This window comes from Mobula hypostoma (genome assembly GCF_963921235.1).
Source record: "Mobula hypostoma chromosome Y unlocalized genomic scaffold, sMobHyp1.1 SUPER_Y_unloc_4, whole genome shotgun sequence".
NCBI classification, from domain to species: Eukaryota; Metazoa; Chordata; class Chondrichthyes; order Myliobatiformes; family Myliobatidae; genus Mobula; species Mobula hypostoma.
The window spans coordinates 111,362-130,772 of NW_026948174.1; the positions used below are offsets into that span (position 1 = coordinate 111,362).

The 19,411-nt window shown below is 41.5% G+C and overlaps 1 protein-coding gene across 1 annotated transcript in view; it reads right to left on the minus strand.

Annotated features, from left to right (window-relative positions):
- LOC134341435 (F-box/LRR-repeat protein 20) overlaps window positions 1-19,411 on the minus strand; it is a 243,019-nt gene that overhangs the window by 70,201 nt on the left and 153,407 nt on the right. The window lies entirely within an intron of this gene.

Here is a 19,411-nt window from a genome sequence, read left to right on the forward strand (position 1 = left end):
ATGATGAGAAAGGATTAATTGATATGCAGGTTTAGGGAATGGTGTCATAATCTGACATGCTTCTTGAGTTTAATCGGAAATTAACATCTTGTTTCTGAATAAAGTGCAATTACTTTGGTAGATTTGAAAATCCATCAAAAGGTAGGATGGTAAGTAAGTACTTAAAGAATTAGCAACACACATCAAAGTTGCTGGTGAACGCAGCAGGCCAAGCAGCATCTATAGGAAGAGGCGCAGTCGACGTTTCAGGCCGAGACCCTTCGTCAGGACTAACTTAATTACTTCATATTTTACAAATAATATGCACTTACTGGCCATTTTATTTGGTACACCTGTACTCACGCTTGTTGATGGCAATATCCAAACAGCCAATCATGTGGCAGCAACTTAATGCATAAAAACATGCAGACATGGTTTAATTTGGAGAAGGAAGTCTGAGAATCGGAGCGAGAGTGCGGAGGAAGCCTTTTTTGAATTTTTCGGTTTCTTTTCCATCGGCATTCAGAGAGGCGGGACTGCACAGGCGTGTGACGTCGGGCAGTGAAGCGCAGAAGATTTAAAAGGACACAAATCCTGATTCGGGTCGAATTCGGAGAAGGAAGTCTGAGAATCGGAGCAGGAGTGCGGAGGAAACCTTTGTATTTTTCAGTACTCATTTTTTGTTGTTATTTGAGGAGAGGGGCAGTATGAGTGTGAGGGCAGTTTGTTGTTCTCGGTGCCAGATGTGGGAGGTCCTGGAGTCTCCAAGCCTCCCGGACGTCCACATCTGCGCCAGGTGCGTGGAGATGCAGCTCCTAAGAGACCGCGTTAGGGAACTGGAAATGCAGCTCGATGACCTTCGTCTGGTCAGGGAGAGTGAGGAATTGATAGAGAGGAGTTACAGGCAGGTGGTCACACTGGGGCCACGGGAGGCAGACAAGTGGGTCACGGTTAGGAAGGGGAATAAGAAGAATCACGTACTAGAGAGTACCCCTGTGGCTGTGGCTGTGGCCCTTGACAATAGGTACTCCTGTTTGGGTACTGTTGAGAGGGGAACAGCATACCTGGGGGAAGCGACAGTGGCCGTGCCTCTGGCACAGAGTCCGGCCCTGTAGTTCAGAAGGGTAGGGAAAGGAAGGGGACGGCAGTAGTAATAGGGGACTCAACAGTTAGGGGGTCAGATAGGCGATTCTGTAGGCTCAGTCCAGAGACCCGGATGGTAGCTTACCTCCCTGGTGCAAGGGTCCGGGATGTTTCTGATCGCGTCCATGATATACTGAAGTGGGAGGGAAAGGAGCCAGAGGTCGTGGTACATATCGGTACCAATGACATAGGTTGGAAAAGGGGAGAGGACCTGAAAGAAGAATATAGGGAGTTAGTAGGGGAGTTGAGAAAAAAGACTGCAAAGGTAGTAATCTCCGGATTACTTCCTGTGCTACACCACAGTAAAAGTAGGAATGCAATGAGGTGAAGGATAAATGCGTGGCTGAGGGATTGGAGCAGGGGGCAGGGATTCAAGTTTTTGGATCATTGGGACCTCTATTGGTGCAGGCGTGACCAGTACAAAAAGGACTTGAATCCTATGGGGACAAATATCCTGGCGGGGAGATTTGTGAGGGCTACTGAAATGACTTCAAACTAGAATGGTTGGGGGGAGGGAAGCAAATTAAAGAGACTAGGAGAGAGGAGGTTAGTTCACAAATGGAGAAGGCAGGTAGGCGATGTGTGAGGGAGCATAGGCAGGGGACAGAGGTCAAGAGCAATCAGACCAATGATGTAAGGGACAAGGAAGAAAAAGATAACAAAGTTGTTTACTCCATTAAGGATAAACAGAGAGTGGGAGGTGGAGAGTTTCTAAAATGCATCTATTTTAATGCTAGGAACATTGTAAGGAAGGTGGATAAACTTAGAGCATGGATTGATACCTGGAAATATGATGCTGTAGCTATTACTGAAACGTGGTTGCAGGAGGGGTGTGATTGGCAACTAAATGCTCCAGGATTTCGTTGCTTCAGGTGTGATAGAATAGGAGGGGCAAGAGGGAGAAGTGTTGCATTGCTTGTCAGAGAAAATATAACAGCTGTGCTCTGGCAGGATAGATTAGTGGACTCGTCTAGGGAGGCTATTTGGGTGGAATTGAGGAATGGGAAAGGTGTTGTGACGCTTATAGGGGTGTACTATAGACCACCTAATGGGGACCGAGTACTGGAGGAGCAAATTTGTAAGGAGATAGCAGATATTTGTAGTAAGCACAAGGTCCAGAGACCCAGATGGTAGTTTGTCTCCCTGGTGCCAGGGTCTGGGCTATTTCTGATTGTGTCCAAGACATCCTGAAGTGGGAGGGTGAGAAGCCAGAGGTCGTGGTACATATAGGTACCAATGACATAGGTAGGAAAAGGGAAGAGGTCCTGAAAGGAGAATATAAGAAGTTAGGAAGGGAGTTGAGAAAAAGGACCGCAAAGGTAGTAATCTTGGGATTACTGCCTGTGCCACGCGACAGTGAGAGTAGGAATGCAATGAGGTGGAGGATAAATGCGTGGCTGAAGGATTGGAGCAGGGGGCAGGGATTCAAGTTTTTGGATCATTGGGACCTCTTTTGGCGCAGGCATGACCTGTACGGCAAGGATGGGTTACACTTGAATCCTAGGGGGACCAATATCCTGGCAGGGAGATTATCGAGGGCTACTGAGGTGACTTTAAACTAGAATGGTTGGGGGGTGGGAATCAAATTAAAGAGGCTAGGTGAGAGGAGGTTAGTTCACAACAGGGGGATGGGAACCAGTGCAGAGAGACAGAGGGGTGTAAAATGAGGGTAGAAGCAAAAGTAGTAAGGAGATAAGTAAAAGTGGCAGGCTGGCAAATCCAGGGCAAAAATCAAAAAGGGCCACTTTTCAACATAATTGTATAAGGGCTAAGAGAGTTCTAAAAGAGCGCCTGAAGGCTTTGTGTGTCAATGCAAGGAGCATTCGCAACAAGGTGGAGGAATTAAAAGTGCAGATTGTTATTAATGAATATGATATAATTCGGATCACAGAGACATGGCTCCAGGGTGACCAAGGATGGGAGATCAACATTCAGGGATATTCAATATTCAGGAGGGATAGACATGAAAGAAAAGGAGGTGGGGTGGCGTTGCTGGTTAGAGAGGTGATAACACAATAGAAAGGAAGGACATAAGCCGGGAAGATGTGGAATCGATATGGGTAGAGCTGCATAACACTAAGGGGCAGAAAACGCTAGTGGGAGTTGTGTACAGGCCACCTAACAGTAATAGTGAGGTTGGGGATGGTATTAAACAGGAAATTAGAAATGTGTGCAATAGGAACAGCAGTTATAATGGGTGACTTCAATGTACATGTAGACTGGGTGAACCAAATTGGTAAGGGTGCTGAGGAAGAGGATTTCTTGGAATGTATGCTGGATAGTTTTTTGAATCAACATGTCGAGGAACCAACTAGAGAGCAGGCTATTCTGGACTGGGTATTGAGCAATGAGGAAGGGTTAATTAGCAATCTTGTCATGAGAGGCCCCTTGGGTAAGAGTGACCATAATATGGTGGAATTCTTCATTAAGATGGAGCGTGACATAGTTAATTCAGAAACAAAGGCTCTGAACTAAAGAAGGGTAACTTTGAAGGTAGGAGATGTGAATTAGCTAAGATAGACTGGCAAATGACACTTAAAGGGTTGATGGTGGATATGCAATGGCAAGCATTTAAACATTGCATGGATGAACTACAACACTTGTTCATCCCAGTTTGGCAAAAGAATAAATCAAGGAAGGTAGTGCACCCGTGGCTGACAAGGGAAATTAGGGATAGTATCAATTCCAAAGAAGAAGCATACAAATTAGCCAGAAAAAGTGGCTCACCTGAGGACTGGGAGAAATTCAGAGTTCAGCAGAGGAGGACAAAGGGCTTAATTAGGAAAGGGAAAAAAGATTATGAGAGAAAACTGGCAGGGAACATAAAAACTGTCTGTAAAAGCTTTTACAGATATGTGAAAAGAAAAAGATTAGTTAAGACAAATGTAGGTCCCCTACAGACAGAAACAGGTGAATTGATTATGGGGAGCAAGGACATGGCAGACCAATTGAATAATTACTTTGGTTCTGTCTTCACTAAGGAGAACATAAATAATCTTCCGGAAATAGTAGCGGACAGCGGGTCCAGTGAGATGGAGGAACAGAGGGAAATACATGTTAGTAGGGTGTTAGGTAAATTGAAGGGATTAAAGGCGGATAAATCCCCAGCGCCAGATGGTCTGCATCCCAGAGTGCTTAAGGAAGTAGCCCAAGAAATAGTGGATGCATTAGTGATAATTTTTCAAAACTCTTTAGATTCTGGACTAGTTCCTGAGGATTGGAGGGTGGCTAATGTAACCCCACTTTTTGAAAACGGAGGGAGAGAGAAACCGCGGAATTATAGACCGGTTAGCCTAACATCGGTGGTGGGGAAACTGCTAGAGTCAGTTATCAAAGATGTGATAACAGCACATTTGGAAAGCGGTGATATCATTGGACAAGTCAGCATGGAATTGTGAAAGGAAAATCATGTCTGACGAATCTCATAGAATTTTTTGAGGATGTAACTAGTAGAGTGGATAGGGTAGAACCAGTGGATGTGGTATATTTGGATTTTCAAAAGGCTTTTGACAAGGTCCCACACAGGAGATTAGTGTGCAAACTTAAAGCACACGGTATTGGGGGTAAGGTATTGATGTGGATAGAGAGTTGGTTGGCAGACAGGAAGCAAAGAGTGGGAATAAACGGGACCTTTTCAGAATGGCAGGCAGTGACTAGCGGGGTACCGCAAGGCTCAGTGCTGGGACCCCAGTTGTTTACAATATATATTAATGACTTGGATGAGGGAATTAAATGCAGCATCTCCAAGTTTGCAGATGACACGAAGCTGGGCGGCAGTGTTAGCTGTGAGGAGGATGCTAAGAGGATGCAGGGTGACTTGGATAGGTTAGGTGAGTGGGCAAATTCATGGCGGGTGCAATTTAATGTGGATAAATGTGAAATTATCCACTTTGGTGGCAAAAACAGGAAAACAGATTATTATCTGAATGGTGGCCGATTAGGAAAAGGGGAGGTGCAACGAGACCTGGGTGTCATTATACACCAGTCATTGAAAGTGGGCATGCAGGTACAGCAGGCGGTGAAAAAGGCGAATGGTATGCTGGCATTTATAGCGAGAGGATTCGAGTACAGGAGCAGGGAGGTACTACTGCAGTTGTACAAGGCCTTGGTGAGACCACACCTGGAGTATTGTGTGCAGGTTTGGTCCCCTAATCTGAGGAAAGACATCCTTACCATAGAGGGAGTACAAAGAAGGTTCACCAGATTGATTCCTGGGATGGCAGGACTTTCATATGATGAAAGACTGGATGAACTAGGCTTATACTCATTGTAATTTAGAAGATTGAGGGGGGATCTGATTGAAACATATAAAATCCTGAAGGGATTGGACAGGCTAGATGCAGGAAGATTGTTCCCGATGTTGGTGAAGTCCAGAACGAGGGGTCACAGTTTGAGGATAAAGGGGAAGCCTTTTAGAACTGAGATTAGGAAAAACTTCTTCACACAGAGAGTGGTGAATCTGTGGAATTCTCTGCCACAGGAAACAGTTGAGGCCAGTTCACTGGTTATATTTAAGAGGAAGTTAGATATGGCCCTTGTGGCTAAAGGGATCAGGGGGTATGGAGGGAAGACTGGTGCAGGGTTCTGAGCTGGATGATCAGCCATGATCATACTGAATGGCAGTGCAGGCTCAAAGGGCCGAATGGCCTACTCCTGCACCTATTTTCTAGGTTTCTATGTTTCTATGTTGTGATTGTGGGAGATTTTAACTTTCCACACATAGACTGGGAAGCCCATTCTGTAAAGGGGATAGATGGTTTGGAGTTTGTCAAATGTGTACAAGATAGTTTTTTGGAGCAATACATAGAGGTACCAACTAGAGAAGGGGCAGTGTTGGATCTCTTGTTAGGGATTGAGATAGGGCAGGTGACGCAGATATGTGTTGGGGAGCACTTCGGGTTCAGTGATCACAATACCATTAGTTTCAGTGTAATTATGGAGAAGGATAGGGCTGGACCCAGGGTAGAGAGTTTTGATTGGAGAAAGGCTAACTTTGAAGAGATGCGAAGGGATTTAGAAGGAGTGGATTGGAACAATTTGTTTTATGGGTAGGATGTAATAGAGAAATGGAGATCATTTAAAGGTGAAATTTTGAGGGTACAGGATCTTTATGTTCCTGTTAGGTTGAAAGGAAAGGTTAAAAGTTTGAGAGAGCCAAGGTTATCAAGGGATATTGGAAACTTGGTTTGGAAAAAGAGAGGGATCTTCAATAAACATAGGCAGCTTGGAGATAACAAGATGCTCGAGGAATATAAAGAATGTAAAAAGAATCTCAAGAAAGAAATTAGAAAAGCTAAAAGAAGATACAAGGCTGCTTTGGCAAGAGAGGTGAAAATAAATCCAAAGGGTTTCTACAGTTATGTTAGTGGCAAGAGGATAGTGAGGGATAAAATTGGTCCCTTGGAGAATCAGAGTGGACAGCTATCTGCAGAGCCAAAAGAGATGGGGGAGATTTTGAACAATATCTTTTCTTCGGTATTCACCAAGGAGAAGGATATTGAATTGTGTAAGGTAAAGAGAACAAGAAGGGTAGTTACGGAAAGTATGACAATTAAAGAAGAGGAAGTACTGGTGCTTTTAAGGAATATAAAAGCAGATAAGTCTCCGGGTCCGGACAAGATATTCCCTAGGACCTTGAGGGAGGTTAGTGTGGAAATAGCAGGGGCTCTGACAGAAATATTTCAAATGTCAATAGAAACAGGGATGGTGCCGGAGGATTGGCGTATTGCTCATGTTATTCCATTGTTTAAAAAAGGTTCTAGGAGTAAACCTGGGCAATTATTGGCCTGTGAGTTTGACGTCAGTGGTGGGTGAATTGATGGAAAGTATTCTCAGAGATGGTATATATAATTCTCTAGATAGACAGGGTCTGATTAGGAACAGTCAACATGGATTCGTGCATGGAAGGTCATGTTTGACAAATCTTATTGAATTTTTTGACGAGGTTACTAGGAAAGTTGATGAGGGTAAAGCGGTAGATGTTGTCTATATGGACTTCAGTAAGGCCATTAACAAGGTTCCACACGAAAGGTTAGTTAGGAAGGTTCTATCGTTAGGCATTAATATCGAAGCAGTAAAATGGATTCAGCACTGGCTAGATGGGAGACGGGTGAGAGTAGTGGTGGATAACTGTATGTCAGAATGGAGGACGGTGTGTAGCAGTATGCCTCAAGGATCTGTACTGGGTCCAATGTTGTTTGTCATATACATTAATGATCTGGATGATGGGGTGGTAAATTGGATTAGTCAGTATGCAGAGGTTTCAGTAGAAGCCAAGGTTTAAAAAGAGGAATTTTCAACGGTTCGTGTTTCAGTTGAAGCAAGCAGCTGAGAGGAAGGGAATGAAGAAATTGGGTACAAGAAGTCTTTTTTTAATAAACACTGCTCGGGGAGAAGGGTCTGCACTGCGCTGGCGCGTGACATAGTGCGCCAAGGTATAAAAACAGACCACCATATACAGTGGGCAGCGGAGTGAGAGGGAGCAGAGTGGAATGGCTTTGGCTCAACAGGCAGAGGCCAGGGTAGATTCTGGTAAGTTTTTTGTCCAGTTTGTTTAGAGTAGAGAGAATTCCAGGCAGGATGTTGGAATGCTTCTCTTACAGGATGTGGGAAGTCAGGGAGCCCTCCGGTGTCCTTGACAACGACACCTGCAAGAAGTGCATCCAGCTGCAGCTCCTAACAAACCACTTTAGGGAACTGGAGCAGGAGCTGGATGGCCTCCGGATCATTCAGGAGAATCAGGAGATTACAGATAGTAGCTACAGGGAAGTAGTTACGCCAAAGGAGCACAGCACAGGAAATTGGGTCACTGTCACGTGAGGGAAGGGGAAAGGTCAGGCAGAGCAGGGTTCCCCTGTGGCCATTCCCCTCAACAACAAGTATACCGCATTGGATACTGTTGGGGGGATGACTTACCTGGGACTAGCTGCAGTAGCCGGATCTCTGGCACTGAGTCTAGTTCTGCAGTGTAGAAGGGAGGGTGGAAAAAGAGGAGAGCGGTAGTGATAGGGGACTCGATAGTTAGAAGTGCAGATAGGAGGTTCTGTGGTCCTGACAGAGAATCCAGGATGGTTTGTTGCCTCCCGGGTGCAGGGTCAAGAATGTCTCTGATCAATTGCATGTCATTCTGAAGTGGGAGGGTGATTAGCCAGATGTCGTGGTGAACATCGGTACCAATGACATAGCAAGGAAGAGTGAGGAGGTCCTGGAGAGTGAGTATAGAGAGCTTGGTAGGAAGTTGAAAAGCAGTACCTCGAGGGTGGTAATCTCAGGATTGCTACCTGTGCTAGGTGCCAGTGAGGGTAAAAGAAAAGGAAGCTGTGGAGGATGAACAAGTGGGTGAGGAACTGGTGTAGGGGGCAGGGTTTCAGATTTCAGGATCATTGGGACCTGTACAAGAGAGACGGGTTGCACTTCAACTACAAGGGGACCAATATCCTTTCAGGGAGGTTTGTTAGTGCTATTGGGGAGGTTTTAAACTAGAATTGCAGGGGGATGGGAACCAGAGTGCCAGAGCTGACAGTGGGGCTGGGGTGAAAATAAATGATGTTAAAAATTCAAGCAAAACCGCAAATAGAAAGGTTGTGAGTGGTGGTAAATATTTTCTGAGGTGTATATATTTCAATGCTAGGAGTATTGCGGGGAAGGCGGACGAGTTGAGGGTGTGGATTGACACGTGGAATTATGATGTTGTAGCAATTAGTGAAACTTGGATACAGGAGGGGCAGGACTGGCAGCTTAATATTCCAGGGTTCTGATGTTTCAGATGTGATCGAGGCAGAGGAGTGAAAGTTGGGGGGGGCGGGGTAGCATTGCTTGTCAGGGAAAATGTTACAGCAGACTCAGGCAGGACAGATTAGATGGCTTGTCTACTGAGTCCTTATGGGTGGAGCTGAGAAACAGGAAAGGTATGGCCACATTAGTGGGGTTGTATTATAGACCACCCAATAGTCAGCGAGAATTGGAGGAGAAAATCTGCAGAGAGATAGCAGGCAACTGCAGGAAACATGAAGTTGTGATGGTAGGGGATTTTAATTTTCCACATATTGATTGGGACTCCCATACTGTTAGGGGTCTAGATAGGTTAGATTTTGTAAAATGTGTTCAGGAAAGTTTTCTAAATCAATATATAGAGGTACCAACTAGAGAGGATGCAATATTAGATCTCCTATTAGGAAATGAGTTAGGACAAGTGACGGAAGTGTATGTAGGGGAGAACTTTGGTTCCAGTGATCATAACTCCATTAGTTTCAACTTGATCATGGATAAAGATAGATCTGGTCCTAGGGTTGAGGTTCCAAACGGGAAGAAGGGCAAATTTGAAGAAATGAGAAAGGATCTAAAAAGTGTGGATTGGGACAGGTTGTTCTCTGGCAAGGATGCGATCGGTAAGTGGGAAGCCGTCAAAGGAGAAATTTTGAGAGTGCAGAGCTTGTATGTTCCTGTCAGGATTAAAGGCATAGTGAATAGGAATAAGGAACCTTGGTTGTCAAGGGATATTGGAACTCCGATAAAGAAGAGGAGAGAGTTGTATGACATGTATAGGAAACAGGATGTAAATAAGGTGCTTGAGGAGTATAAAAAGTGCAAGAAAATACTTAAGAAGGAAATCGGGAGGACGAAAAGAAGACATGAGGTTGCCCTGGCAGTCAAAGTGAAGGGTAATCCAAAGAGCTTTTACAGGTATATTATGTGCAAAAGGATTGTAAGGGATAAAATTGGTCCTCTTGAAGATCAGAGTGGTCGGCTATGTGCGAAACCAAACAAAATGGGGGCGATCTTAAATGGGTTTTTTGCGTCTGTATTTACTAAGGAAACTGACATAAAGGCTATGGAATTAAGGGAAGCAATAGTGAGATCATGGAAACTGTACAGATTGAAAAGGAGGAGGTGCTTGCTATCTTGAGGCAAATTGAAGTGGATAAATTCCAAGGACCTAACAGGGTATTCCCTCGGACAATGTAGGAGAGTAGTGTTGAAATTGCAGGGGCCCTGGCAGATATAGTTAAAATGATGGTGTCTACGGGTGAGGTGCCGGAGGATTGGAGAATGGCTCATGTTGTTCCGTTGTTTAAAAAAGGATCAAAAAGTAATCCGGGAAATTATAGGCCGGTAAGTTTGATGTCGGTAGTGGGTAAGTTATTGGAGGGAGTACTAAGAGACAGAGTTTACAAGCATTTGGATAGACAGGGAATTATTAGGGAGAGTCAAAATGGCTTTGTGCGTGGTAGGTCATGTTTGACCTACCTATTGTAGTTTTTTGAGGAGGTTACCAGGAAAGTGGATTGAAGGGAAGGCAGCGGATGTTGTCTACATGGACTTCAGTAAGGCCTTTGACAAGGTCCCACATAGGAGGTTAGTTGGGAAAATTCAGTCGCTAGGTATACACGGAGAGATGATAAATTGGATTAGACATTGGCTCAACGGAAGAAGCCAAAGAGTGGTAGTAGAGAATTGCTTCTCAGAGTGGAGGCCTGTGACTAGTGGTGTGCCACAGGGATCAGTGTTGGGTCCATTGTTATTTGTCATGAATATCAATGATCTGGATGATAATGTGGTAAATTGGATCAGCAAATTTGCTGATGATACAAAGACTGGAGGTGTAGTAGACAGTGAGGAAGGTTTTCAAAGCTTGCAGAGGGATTTGGACCAGCTGGAAAAATGGGCTGAAAAATGGCAGATGGAGTTTAATACAGACAAGTGTGAGGTACTGCACTTTGGAAGGACAAACCAAGGTAGAACATACAGGGTAAATGGTAAGGCACTGAGGAGTGCAGTAGAACAGAGGGATCTGGGAATACAGATATAAAATTCCCTAAAAGTGGCGCCACAGGTAGATAGGGTCATAAAGAGAGCTTTTGGTACATTGGCCTTTATTAATCAAAGTATTGAGTATAAGAGCTGGATGTTATGATGAGGTTGTATAAGGCATTGGTGAGGCTGAATCTGGAGTATTGTGTTCAGTTTTGGTCACCAAATTACAGAAAGGATATAAATAAGGTTGAAAGAGTGCAGAGAAGGTTTACAAGGATGTTGCTGGGACTTGAGAAACTCAGTTACAGAGAAAGGTTGAATAGGTTAGGACTTTATTCCCTGGAGCGTAGAAGAATGAGGGGAGATTTGATAGAGGTATATAAAATTATGATGGGTATAGATAGAGTGAATGCAAGCAAGCTTTTTCTACTGAGGCAAGGGGAGAAACAAAAACAGAGGACATAGGTTAAGGGTGAAGGGGAAAAAGTTTAAAGGGAACATTGGTGGGGGCTTCTTTACACAGAGAGCAGTGGGAGTATGGAATGAGCTGCCAGACGAGGTGGTAAATGCAGGTTCTTTTTTACCATTTAAGAATCAATTGAACAGATGCATGGATGGGAGGTGTATGGAGGGATATGGTCCATTTGCAGGTCAGTTCGACTAGGCAGAAAATGGTTCGGCACAGCCAAGAAGGGCCAAAAAGGCCTGTTTCTGTGCTGTAGTTTTTCTATGGTTTCTTCTATGATACTAGGATAGGTGGCGTTGTGGATAATGAAGTAGGTTTTCAAAGCTTGCAGAGAGATTAAGGCCAGTTAGAAGAGTGGGCTGACAGATGGCAGATGGAGTTTAATGCTGAAAACAGGTGAGGTGCTACATTTTAGTAGAACTAATCAAAATAGGTAAATGGTAGGGCATTGAAGAATGCTGTAGAACAGAGGGATCTAGGTGCATAATGGTGCATAGTTCCCTGAAGGTGAAATCTCATCTGGATAGGGTGGTGAAGAAAGCTTTTGGTATGCTGGACTTTATTAATCAGAGCATTGAGTATAGGAGTTGGGATGTAATGTTGAAATTGTATAAGGCATTGGTAAGGCCAAATTTGGAGCATTGTGTACAGTTCTGGTCACCAAATTATAGGAAAGATGTCAATAAAATTGACAGAGGAGGTTTACTAAAATGTTACCTGGGTTTCATCTCCTAAGTTACACAGAAAGGTTGCACAATTTAGGTCTTTAATCTTTGGAGCGTAGAAGGTTGAGGGGGGACGATAGAGGTGTTTAAAATTATGAGAGGGATTGATAGAATTGACGTGGATAGGCTTTTTCTACTGAGAATGGAGGAGATTCAAACAAGAGATCATGAGTTGAGAGTTAGAGGGCAAAAGTTTAAGGGTAACATGAGGGGGAACTTCTTTACTCAGAGAGTGGTAGCTGTGTGGAACGAGCTTCCAGCAGAAGTGGTTGAGGCAGGTTCGATGTTGTCGTTTAAAGTTAAATTGAATAGGTATATGGACAGGAAAGGAATGGAGGTTTATGGGCTGAGTGCAGGTTGGTGGAACTAGGCCAGAGTAAGTGTTTGGCATGGACTAGAAGGGCTGAGATGGCAGGTTTCCGTGCTGTTATTGTTATATGGTTATATATGGTCAAAAGGTTCAGTTGTTGTTCAGACCAGACTGTGAAAGAAGTGTGATCTAAGTGACTTTGACCGTGGAATGATAGCTGATGCCAGGCAACATGGTCTGAGTTTCTCAGAAACCAGTGATCTATTGGGATTTTTACCCATAAGTCTCTACAGTTTACAGAGAAATGGTGCGTAAACAAAACCATCCTATGACCAGCAGTTCTGTGGACGAAGACTGTGAAAGAGGTCAGAGGAGAAAAGACCGACTGATTCAAGCTGACAGGAAGTCAACAGTAACACAGTTGTGTGCAATAGGGCAAATCTGAATGCACAATCCAACCTCCTTGAAATAGATGGACTACAATAGCAGAAAATCATAAACATACACTCACAGGCCACTTTATTAGGTACAGAAGTGCATATTCCCTTTTATGGTTAAATCAAAACCTAGGATAAATTGTCCAATTATGGCTATGAAGAGCTTTTCAGAATTAAACAGAAGAGAGTTACGACACTGATAAGGGTTAGAAGAATGAGCATCTAGGAAGAAATGCCCAGCGTTTATAGGAGGTTAAAAAGGAAAGAAATAGTTAACGGATTAGGCTTGTGAAAACAGATATTAGGGAAGTTATATTGTGAAATACAGAAATGTAAGAGAAATTAAATATTGAGTGGTGAACAGGCAGAAAGGACTAATTGGTCTATTGTTACTTTCAAGTTCACCATCCAATAGATAATGATATACTAATGAATGTGATGCATGAAGTCTTCGATAAAAATGCACTGTGAGTGTACTGAACAAGACTTGAGCAGTAGGGTTTGTGAATAATGTACTTAACGGTTTGAGGGTTGGCTCTAACGCAACTTTTGGTTTGAGATAGGACACAACAGAGATCTGTGTTGTTCCTGCTCTATATCATTTATTTGGATGAAGGTATTATGTGTAATACGAAGGGTCTCGGCCTGAAACGTCGACTGCACCTGTTCCTAGAGATGCTGCTTGGCCTGCTGCGTTCACCAGCAACTTTGATGTATGTTGCTTGAATTTCCAGCATCTGCAGAATTCCTGTTGATTATGTGTAATATATCTAATTTTGTATAAAGCCAAAGGGCAATGTAAGCAGGTCCTTGTGGTGCTGTTGACAAATTAAATGAATATGCAAAGATACGGCTGCAGAGTAATTCAAAAACAAAATGTAAAATTGCCTGTTTCGGTAGAAATGTTAGACAAGCAGTCTAACTTTAGAAGATTCTATGAATGTTTGCAAATCACTTGTAAGTTATCAAGCAGAAAAAAAGGGGATTAAAGAAGCAAATTGTATTCTAACTATATTGAGAAAGAATCCTTACTGAGAATTTGAGGTGCCGTGCAGAATATCGGGATCTAGAGAGACAACATCTAGAATTTTGTGTGCAGGGCCTGGTCTTCATGAAAGAGATGATACAACAAAGTTCTACTAGCTTGATTTTTCATATAATGGGGATTAGGCACTCTAGTACTATATTCTTAAATTGAAAATAATGAGAGGTATCTAGGTGAAATTAATAAAAATTTCTAATGGGGTTTGGAAAAGCTGATACAGTACTGATGTGTTTTCTTTGGCTAGGGTATCTAGTATTAAGTCATTCTTAAAAAAAGATCAGATTTCTTGGTGGTGGCTGATGGAGTATCAGCAATCTACTGATGCTCCAACTCTAATTATCTTACTATTTCCAATCTGTCTTCAAACTTACTTTTTAAGTGTGATATTCTTTCATTACACACACAAGGAGAGCTAGTGGTACTAAAGTGGATGATTTCCCTGCTTCTTTGGATTCTATTATGGATTTGCTGCAAAGTCATACACAAGAAGCCTCTGAGAAGTTTCAACAATTCAGTTCTGAATTTAAACAAATAGATGGTAAATTGGAAACTATTCAACAAACTCTTAATGAACACGATAAACATTTACAAAATAATGAAGAAATTTTGTCGTCGCTGGAAACGAAAATGGCTGAAATTGCAAAAGCTTTGTGAAAAGCAATCGAAGTCCAACGGAAAGTTAAGACAGAAGGTTATCAACCTAGAAAATAGAAGAGAAGAAACAACCTATAAGTTCTGGGTCTCGAAGAACTAATGGGAGGTAATAATCCTATGGAATTTTTTGCAAACTTTTTGCAAGAATTATTTCTGGAGATTTTGATGGCTGTCCCTATGATTGATGGAGTTCACAGATCTCCTGTGTTTAGACCTCCTAAGGGTCAGAGACCAAGATCAGTAACAATCTCTTTCCAGGACTTTGAAACAAAGGAACTCTCAATTCGCGAATCTCGTCGAAGAGGCATGATTGACTATAATGGTCGCAAGATTAGAATGTCGAAAATTATTCGCCTGAGGTTATACAGGAACGTGTTATGTTCGAGCTTCTTAATAAGGGTCTCATGCCTTCCCTTCACTACCCAGCCCGACTCAGAATCACACTTAAAAATAGATCTTTGTGTCATGTGCCATGTGTCGCTGGATTCTGGATTTCTTGACAGAGAGACCACAATCAGTCCGTGTTGGCAGGAACATCTCTGACTCCATCACGGGAGCACTGGATCTCCACAAGGCTGTGTGCTTAGCCCATTGCTGTTTACACTGCTAACACATGACTGTGCAGCCAGGTTCAAGGAGAACCTGATCATTAAATTTGCAGATGATACCACAGTGGTGGGGCTCATCAGCAAAAATGATGAAACAATGTACAGGGAGGAGGTCAAACACCTAGAGAGCTGGTGCAGGGATAACAACTTGATGCTTAATGTTACCAAAACCAAGGAGATGATCATCGATTTCATACGGTCTCAGCCTGAACACACACCCCTCAGCATCAGCGGCTCCACAGTGGAGAGACTGGAAAACATCAAGTTCCTTGGGGTGCAGATCTCGGACAATCTCACCTGGTCCAGGAACACCACTGGGATTGTGAAACCGGTCCAACTTAAACAAGATCACTCCCCACTAACATCTTAATTACATTCTACAGAGGCGTGGTTGAGAGTGTGCTGACCTTTTGCATCACAACCTGGTACTCCAGCTGCAGTGCTGTCGACAAAAAAGCCTTGCAGAGGGTGGTTAGGGGAGCAGAGAAAGTTATTGGGGTCTCCCTACCTTCTGTCCAAGACCTCTTTCAGAGTCAATGCCTCCAGAAGACACGGTACATCATTAAAGACCCCTCACACCCTCTCCATGAACTGTTTGTTCTTCCATCAGGCAAACGTTACAGGAGCATCAAAACTAAAACCACAAGGCTACTAAACAGCTTCCTCCCACAGGCAGTCAGACTGCTAAATAGCTGCTCTACCTGACTCTGCTTTGGACACTTTTAATTTGCAATGGACATTTATAACTTGATTTTAACTGACATGTGGCTGTTGTGTTTTACTATTTATTGTTATGTTTATTATTTAGTGTTGCGTTTGTTATGTTATGATTACACTGCTCCTGAGAAACGCTGTCTCATTTGGCTCTGCAGAGCTGATGTACGGTTAGAATGACAATAAAGTTTTTTGAATCTTGAATCTTGAATCTTGAATGGTTCTGTTTGACTGTTGAAGCACAAGGGCTTTTAAAATCTGAAGGCTAGCTGTTTAATTCATCCTGACATGAAGACACAAGATTAAATGAGAACCTTGTAATTCACAAATCCTGTCGAAGGGACATGATTGGTTATAGGGTGGAATATTAAGATTCTCGAAGATTATTCACTTGAGGTTGTGCAGGAACGTCCTACGTTTCAACAAGCTTCGTTGGAATTTTTTTAACCCATCCCTTGGCTACCCAGTTTGACTGAGAATCTTATCACAGAAGGATCCTTTAAATGGTTTCATCTGAATACTGAAGCACAAAGATATTTTTAATTTGAAGGCTAACTGATTAATTTGTTTTTTCATGAAGATTTAAGATTAAATGTTTAATGTCTTTCTGTATGAATCATTATATCTTTTACTCTTGGTAAACCTTTGTAACTAATTTCCTTTTGTATTTTTTTTAGCGTGTGCCTGAGTGCATGTGAGACTGTGCGTGTGCATGCATGCATGTCTGAGTGTCTGTGCATGCGTTCGTGATTTTGTCCTTTTTATGGTTTACAAGGCACGGAGCAAGAGAGAGACTGTGTGGCACGCCACTTCTCACACAGATATTTTCCCAGTAGTTCCCCTTTATTTTATGAGGTCGAGTTGTGATCTCGACACTCAACCCGGCACGGATGGAAAGCGTACCCGGGAGTGGACCCGACTAGTTTCGAACCCGGGAACCTCTGGCACCGATGTCGTTGCACCACCAGCTGGCCCTCCTTTTGTATTTTTTAATACTGCATATTTGATATATGAGAATTGAATTTCTTGTTTGGATATTGTTTAGTCTGGGTTGGAATATAAATAACTTTGAAACGAATTGGAACGATCAACAGGTTTTTTGGGGGGTTGTCCATAGTTTTAGATGCTGACATTCTATTGGTTGGTTTTCTTTCTTTGGGAGGTGGGCGGGGATATGTTTTTTTTCCTCAGAAGTTGTTTTTGAATTTTTAGCCAACTTGTTGCTTGGTTACCATTGCTCAAGGTTTATGGGTTGGTTTTAACTTACATTTCAACTCTTCCTTTAAATAATATTAAAAATGGACCAAACTATTAATTTACTTAGTTTTAACGTGAAAGGGTTAAATCACCCAGTTAAACTTAATAAGACTTTGCTTATATTAGGAAATTTAAGGTCCCTATTATTTTCTTACAAGAAACTCACATACGCAAATTTGACAATATACGTTTTTTAGCCGTTGGAATGGACTTTTGTTTTCATTCTTCATTTCAGGCCAAATCTAGAGGAGTTTTGATTCTTATAGATAACACACTTCCCTTTGTCCAACATAAAATAGTGTCTGATACTAATGGACGTTTTGTTATAGCTTCAGAAAAACTAAATAAAAATTAATAGTATTTGCCAATGTGTATGTCTCAAATGTAGATGATCCAGAATTCTTTTAAGTGTTTTTTTTTTTCATTTTTACCAGATCTGAATCTTTAATCTTTGGTGATGGGAGGAGATTTTAATTGTTGGCTAGACCCAATTTTAGATCGATCATCTTCTAAACCAGTGTTTCTTAATAAATCAGCTTTGTTTATTCAATCTTTTTTATAGAACTATAGTATTGTTGATGTTTGGCATTGTTTACATCCTTTAGATAGGGAGTACTCATTTTTTCCCCCCATGTTCATCATACATATTAAAAGATTGATCATTTTTTTATTGACAGTCAAATGATTCATCAGTTAATTTCTGTGAAAATAAAGAGATTGCTGTCTCAGATCATGCTCCTGATTTCTATCTTTAAATCTCCCTGGTCTTCCTCAAACGGTCTTCCTCAAACAAACAGATTTTGGTGTTTTAATACAACTTAGTTATCTGGTAAGGAATTTAAAAAATTTCTAGAGAGGCATTTTACTTTGTTTTCTGAAGAGAATAAAAAGGAAGAGATTTCTAATCTTATTGTATGGGATACTTTCAAGGCCTATATTAGAGGACAAATTATTTCTTATACTGCGAGTGTTAAAAATAAAGCTAATAAAGAAAGAACTGAATTAGCCAATCAATTGAAACAATTAGATCAAAAATATTCTATAGCTCCAGATCCTGTTTTATATAAAAGAATTTAAAACTAAATATGATCTACTTTTAACATATCCAATTGATACTCAACTTCTTAAAGATGAAACTCTATTTTACATTCATGGAGATAAATCAGGCAACATATTGGCCAACCAATTAAAAACTTCTGTAGTTAAACGACAAATTAAAGAAATTTGCAAAACTAATGATGATAGGACAACTGTTCACTCTGAAATAAATGATACCTCTAGAGAACTCTATTCTAATCTTTATAGTTTTGATTCTCCTAAAGATAATATTGTAATGAATAATTTTCTAGATCAATTAAACATCGCAGCACTTTCTGCAGGTAATTGCAAACAGATAGATCAACCTATTTCTTATGAGGAAATCGCCGAGGCTATACATTTATTACATTCGGAGTACAGATGGATTTTCTGGAGAATTTTATAAGGCTTTTTCTTCATTAATTGTACCGCAGTTACACTTAGTCTTTTTGGATTCTTTCAAATTGGGTAGTTTGCCTCAATCTTTTTATGAAGCTTATCCTAAAAAAGAACAGGGACCCAACTGAATACCCTTCGTATAGGCCAATTTCATTACTCAATGTTGATACTAAAATTCTTTCTAAAGTTCTGGCTTGTAGGATTCAGAATATTTTACTTCCTATTATTTCTGATGATCAGATTGGATTTATTAAAAACCGACATTCCCATTTTAATATACGCCATGTAATAAATGTTACTTACTCTCCTTCTCAGGAGATATCGGAATGTGTGATATCCTTAGATGCTGAGAAGTCCTTCGATCGGGCTGAATAGAATTATTTATTTAAAACCTTAGAAAAATTTAATTTTGGACCAGATTTTATTCAATGGATTAAATTACTTTATCTATCTCCTTATGCTCGGGTTCTTACTAATTTTCAAAATTCCAAACTATTTAAACTTCACTGCGGAATTAGACAAGGCTGTCTGTTGAGTCATTTGCTGTTTGATCTAGCTTTACAACCCCTTGCCATTGCTTTTCGAGAATCTAATGATATCTGTGGTATTTTAAGGAGAGGTATTACTCACAAAATCTCGCTTTACGCTGATGATATATTACCTTTTATTTCTAATGTTGAGATCTCTTTACCTTGCGTACTTCCTTTACTCTTCTGTTTTAGCCGGTTTTCAGGATACAAATTGAACCTACATAAGAGTAAATTATTTCCTTTAAATAATTTGGTATCAATTAATACCAATCTCCCTTTTAAAATCGTAAGGAATCAATTTATTTATTTGGGTG